Here is a 6549-nt window from a genome sequence, read left to right on the forward strand (position 1 = left end):
GGATAGCCATACATGGAGAAGACTGGATCATCACCTAGACCTGCATACTGTATATGGAGCCGACCAGCAACTCTACATCTGACCTCAATCCTCAAACCCTTAGATCTCCATATGGAGCTGACCTGTTCTGACATTCCATATGTTGATCCTCCCCACCTGTCCTTCTATTCCTCTTCGATATTCCTCTTCGATACTTCCTATTGATACCTGTCCATTCAAACTCCCGCGCAAAGTTATTAGTGCAGGCGCCCCCCGCAGCCAGCGAAAACTAGAGTTCTCAACAGGCCCGAAAATGTAGGCACGGCCCTACCTGCATGGGCCCTACTGGGCTGGCCCCAGGCCCTACGTGGCCTTATTAACACATTTTACGCCCTACCCGGCCCGAAAACGTAAAAAGAAAATTATAATCTGACCTGTTGTTTCAGCACGACCTCGGGTGGAAATTAACATAAAATGCTCACACAGCATTACTGTCAGAGTTTACAGCGCTTTTCCATTGGTAAATGTACAGGTGCAGCCTTTTATCTATATCTGTAGGGAATGACGTGTTCTTGACTATGGGATGTGGATTAGAAACACACACCAGATTCTAAATGAACAAGGTTCTCCTTTATCACGAGATATAGCCATTGGTTCACTAGCATACTGTACATGCACATACCTGGCTAGTTAAGCACATTAGCTGATGCCTTGGTTTCAGGTGTAGCACATATATACCGTTCTACATGTTTAGGTAATCTTATACATTGTTATGATGGACATTCTCATTCATTTAGAATACAATGTGCCATTGTTGTCTTTTCCTGGAAGAACATCTCATACAGCAAAACATTACTGTATTTAGGGGGTATTAAACAACACTGGATTAGCACAGCTGGTTCAAAGTCTACTGCTCGATGGTTACTCACTCATGGATAATTTACTTAAACGGACGATGAGTGGATTCAGTTGGTCTGAAGCAACATTTTCACCTTACATTTGCTATGCCTGAATTATAAATTAGGTTAATGGGAGAATTGGCAACAGCTGAGACCTACAGTACAATAGTCAAAACAATGTTGGAGTGGGCCTTGGCAGACTCAACCAACTACAGTGGTTTCTGTACTATATTTAAATTGCGTACCATGAAAATACCCAAACTGTTGATTATGCAGTAAAAACAGAAACTAACTAGGCTTAAGTAACAACAAGCAAATATGCTAAATACTGGAAATGCATGTACAATATTACTTCATAATAAAAAGCCAAATAGAATAACTAGTTATAGCATTGTCCATTACCTTTAAGTGCTATAATTGTTGTAGCAAATAAATAATTATGGGAAAATAAATATCATAAAGTGGCTTCCAAGATCTCCTGATTTACACTATGCAGCCTTTTGGGAGCCTTCTAGTCAGTGGTGCATATATATAGTACTGATCACATAGGTTGAACTTTGCTTGAACCTACATGGAATAAAACAAAAAGGTGACTGAATTATCTGGAGCAGAACATACGGTACATTATTTCACACATGAGCCCTGTCGTATAGGTCAACAACGTAGAATGAAACGGTTTCAACTGTACTCGAAGTGATGGTAAAAGAGTATCATAGTAGACTTGGTTTGTAGTGAACTGTGCATACACAGTGCTGTACTGTGGATAGATACACAGTGCTGTAAACGGCCCATGAAATGGTCACCTCTTTGTGACACAACTACAAATATCATTACTGGTGGGCAGAGTATATTGTTGCTAAAATGAGTCAAAGAACAGAATTAATAATGTGTTAGACGTGCATGTCATAGTTTGCTAATCGACAGAGTTTTAACATTTTCTGGATGTAAGGTCTATGCCACTAGAAGTAATAGGATGTCATTATAGTATTGGTTGATATTAATACTGTTAATATAATACAATATAACCAGAGTGCCATGGCAGACAGGGAACCCAGATGCAGACAAAGACAAAGGAAATGTTATGCTTATGCTAAAAATACAGAGTATTTATTTACTCAAACACAAGGGAGGCCTCAAATCTCTCAAGCCAAAAGGCACGGTTAACTTCAAGTCTCTGCTTAACATCCTCCTCCTAGAAGAACTATAGGCAAGGTCCTCAAAGGTTGGAGCTGCGTGGGGACTCGGGAGGTATGTGGTCAGGCTAGCAGGTGGAGATCAATGCAGGCCCGGAAACAGGTTCTCAATGTAACTGAACAAGTACAGACTACGCACAGCACATAAATGTGCACTGGCTGTAGGTTAGGCCTACTATTATCACGGAGCACTGTGGGCAGTGACAGCCAGGTATTTGGGTCAGATGGAGACCAGCCAGGTAATTGCCAGAACACATCTCACCGAATGTGGAATGCAGCTCCAACCAGCTAATAAACAAAGAAATAGTGTCAGACACATTTTTCATTTCAAATTGACTACAACCAACAGTTTATTACTTAGCCTTTAGATATTTGGAGAACTTGCAACAGATGGCCACGCTCCAAGAGTGAAAGTAAACATCCTATACATCGTCCTTGGTTGACTCGCTTGTTTGCAAATAGGAAAGAAAGGAAGGAAGAAAGTGGACAGACACCCCCCCCCCCTTCCAACCCCAGTCCACAAGAGAAACCCACACAATCGATCAGAAATCAATAACTCATTGCATGGGGAGATGGTTGGAAAATTCAGAACCCACATCAGAGAAAGATGTGAAATTATTTCCTTGTGTGTGTGTGTGTGTGTGTGTGTGTGTGTGTGTGTGTGTGTGTGTGTGTGTGTGTGTGTGTGTGCGTGTTTGAGAGAGATAGTGAGAGAGAGACTAGGTTCTGTTTGTCGTGCATGTTATTGTTATGCCATGAATGAAAGAAATAATCTTGATGTTGTGTGGCAAATAATAATGGCTTTGATCATCTACAAAGTACTAGTCTTTGGCTCGTGTCTGCTATTGTATACATTATTTGGCGTTCTCTTGCTTGAAATCATGCTGTTCCATGCTAATCTATTGGCACCCATCTATCTGTGTTGTCTGATGTTCTCTTCTTCCCTGTCTCTATTATTGTGTCAGTTCTCCTGTCATTCCTCCAGTTATTTTCAACATCAATTAATCCAATCAATCTGGGCCTAGTCTGTACCGATGGATTATCTTGCTTGCTTGTTATGTGTCAGCTGTGTTTAATGTTTCTAGTTAAGTTTCTGGTATTCAGTTAAAAGTACCAGTCTGCCTCTACTACACAATACACATGACTAGTTACGTCATGCAGTATTCATATAGGATTAAGCCTTGCCTAACCTAGTCCAGGGCTTCTCAAACTTGTCCTAGTCCCGATTCTGCGTGTCAGTCACTCCCCATCTCTCTCTCCCAGTCAGCCTACTGTCCTATGAAGGCATTGAAGCCCAACAATAAATCTTAAAAAAAAGAAAATGTGTACAACAATCATAAATAAATTGATGACACAATGTGTGTGTACTGTGTGTGTGTGTGTGTGTGTGTGTGTGTGTGTGTGTGTGTGTGTGTGTGTGTGTGTGCTCGTGTGTGCATTGCATACATGCCTGTCTGTGTGTGCAGAGGGTTATAAGGCCATTGGCATCATTGCCAGGATTTCTTGTTTACTCAAAACGGGATCAAACGGGCCAATTATCCAGGGAGTAAACAGCTTCAAGGCACATCATGGACCTGAATGTCAGCACAATAAGACAACATTTGCTGTGAGCAAGACACGCGCAGAGACGCTAACAACTACAGTATGTGTACTGTACTGTATAGTTGTGTTTGTTATGACACACCCCTGTCTCCTGGAGAAGGAATAAAAACTTCTGGGATAAATTAGAGGTTTAGTATTCATGTATTAATGAAGAAAATACCAGAGGCAGGCCTGTGAAGAAAATAACACACTGTTACATGATCTACACACAGAACCTAAAAACAGCAAGTCCAGACTATAGTTTACACAGTTTTCACAACATCTACATTTGATATTATCATACAGTACAGTATTTATTTGAGGTATTTTATGTCATTTTGTTGGTGTTTGCATAATACACATAAGATTCAACAAAATGCTGAGCTTTTATCCCAGACAGTGCAGCTCATTTATAATGTATTAGTTATGGTCATAAACAGAGACTGACAGGGTGAAACACAAACACGTGCATGTACAATATGTTTGCGTGTGTGTGTGTGTGTGTGTGTGTGTGTGTGTGTGTGTGTGTGTGTGTGTGCGCGCGCGCGTGCGTGCGTGTGTATGCGTGCATTCCACCAGCTTTTTTTTACAGATCTCCTCAGTCAGCTCATCATAAATAGCTCCAGCACTCACACATACAGGACTGCAGGTGTGTTAGCAAGCACGCACGCGCACACACACACACACACACACACACACACGATTGCAGATGAGAGGTGACATGTGAGGTTGGTCCTCATGCTATTTTGTCTCAGGGCCTTTAACACACCTGCTACCTCTTTTCTGTTTACACCCCTCTCATCCTGCCTCTGCGTGTCTATGTGTCTGTGAGTAACTTAACTATATGTGTGTGTGTGTGTGTGTGTGTGTGTGTGTGTGTGTTCACCCCTTCAGAATGGAACAACATTTTAGCTATGCATCAACATGTATTCTGTACAGCTGATCCATGCAGGGCCTTAGAGAAAAAAAAAACATTGTTCGTAAAATTGGAAAGATATTATTATTTTGTGTCGAACTTGCCATTTGTCTCAGCCAGTTTCAGTGATCTTTATGTGAGACTTTACTCTTCTTACATAGTTCTCTTCTTAATATGCATTACATTGATTTTGTCTATCATCACCGAGTATAAATATACTTAGCCAGCCTCATTCTTACAAATGTTGCTTACTGTATGTGCCTCAAACGAGCAAAAATAAAAAGTTAAACATTATTTCAATGACTACAGTATATGTTTGTCCACATACATACCATAGGCTATCTTACCAGACCAAATAGCATGGCATTGGCAAAGATATAATTGTGCAGCCAGCTGGCATAAGAGACCCATTTGGCTGCAAAATAAGACAAAACTGCCGGTGGCCATGGGGGCTTTAAAGAGATAACCTGGGGAGATGAACAGTGGAAATGATGATTATATTACAGTTGTATTAAATCACACAAAACACATTGATATATACCCCTTTTTCACTGGTGTGTGTGTGTGTGTGTGTGTGTGTGTGTGTGTGTGTGTGTGTGTGTTAAGACCGTATGCTGCAGCTAGCAGTCCAGGCACTGGGGCTCCAAAGTAGCCTGCTGACAGCACGTACAGTGGTTCCAGTCCCAATCCCGACGGCCTTTGTTGCATGTCATTCCCCATCTCTCTCCCTCCATCTCATTTCCTGTCAACCTACTATCCTGTCCAAATACCATGAAACACTGAAAAACCTGCAAATACAGTTGACAAATTAAAATCAGTAACATCAGTTCTCCGTTGTGCAACATTAATGAGGTTGGAATGAATAATGAATAATTCATATAAATATTTTTGGGAGAAATTAATGTTTTTCCCATATATTGCTGCTGCTACTACTAGTCTACTACTATACTACTATATGCGGGCGGCAGTGGCTCAGGGGTAGAGTGGCCGGTAGAGTGGCCAAATGGGAACCATCCCAGTTCGATGTAAGAACAGTGGCTCCAAAGAAAAAAGGTTGGGAACCACTGATCTGGAGAACATCAACAGTGACCCACCACAGCACTTGCCGTTCTGTTAGTGTTAATCTCTACCCCACTACTAATATGGAAGTGATAGGCCTACTTAACAGCGACTTCCAAGGGAGTGGTAACTTGTAAAATACTGCCATCTAGTGGCGGCAGATGTTAATATGCAAATTAAATTAAATTGCAAGAATAATGGCTACATAGACATGAAAAGAAAGTTATCAATGCCTGCAGTGTTCGGTATAAAGCCTGTGAAAAGATTATTTTCACCGTGTCCTCCTTGGTATAGTCACAACTATGATAAATGAAGTAAAACAGGACTCAGGAGTGACCGAGAATCATTTAACCAGTTTGTTGACCGGGGTCCCCCACGGGTCTATATCCTTTTTTCCATCTACACCCATCTCTTTGCCAAAACAACAAACAGTTCAGCTATATTTTTGCAAAATGTTCACCTAGTTTTGCCAAATGATTTTGCCATTATAGGAAAGTTGGGGTAGTGATCCACAATGACACATTGGTTGCGGTTTCGGTTGTGTTCAAGTTTTTTGAAACAATTATACAGTGCATGTTCTCATGCTTGGCCAATAAAGCTGAAGCTGACAAAAGACAACGTTTTAGGCATGACAGTAGAGTAGACAATGCTTTGAATGTGGATGTTGCTGCAAAGAGGTTGGTCAGTTGATACTGAGACATATCAGGGAAGTTGTCAATTGACCTTGTGGACATAAAATGTTTATTAGTGTGTAGGCTAATATGTGCCATCTCAAAGTAAGACCAGTCCCACCAGATAACCATCCCATCACACACACATATCTGTTGTTGACACAAGGCTTGTCAACAGGCAGATGGTGGTAGGGAAGCAAATGTGTGCCGCTAGGGAAACAGGCTCGCACACAGCCAGAAACAGACATGCA

Source organism: Protomyctophum bolini (assembly GCF_963924005.1).
Source record: "Protomyctophum bolini genome assembly, chromosome: 10".
Taxonomy (NCBI): Eukaryota; Metazoa; Chordata; class Actinopteri; order Myctophiformes; family Myctophidae; genus Protomyctophum; species Protomyctophum bolini.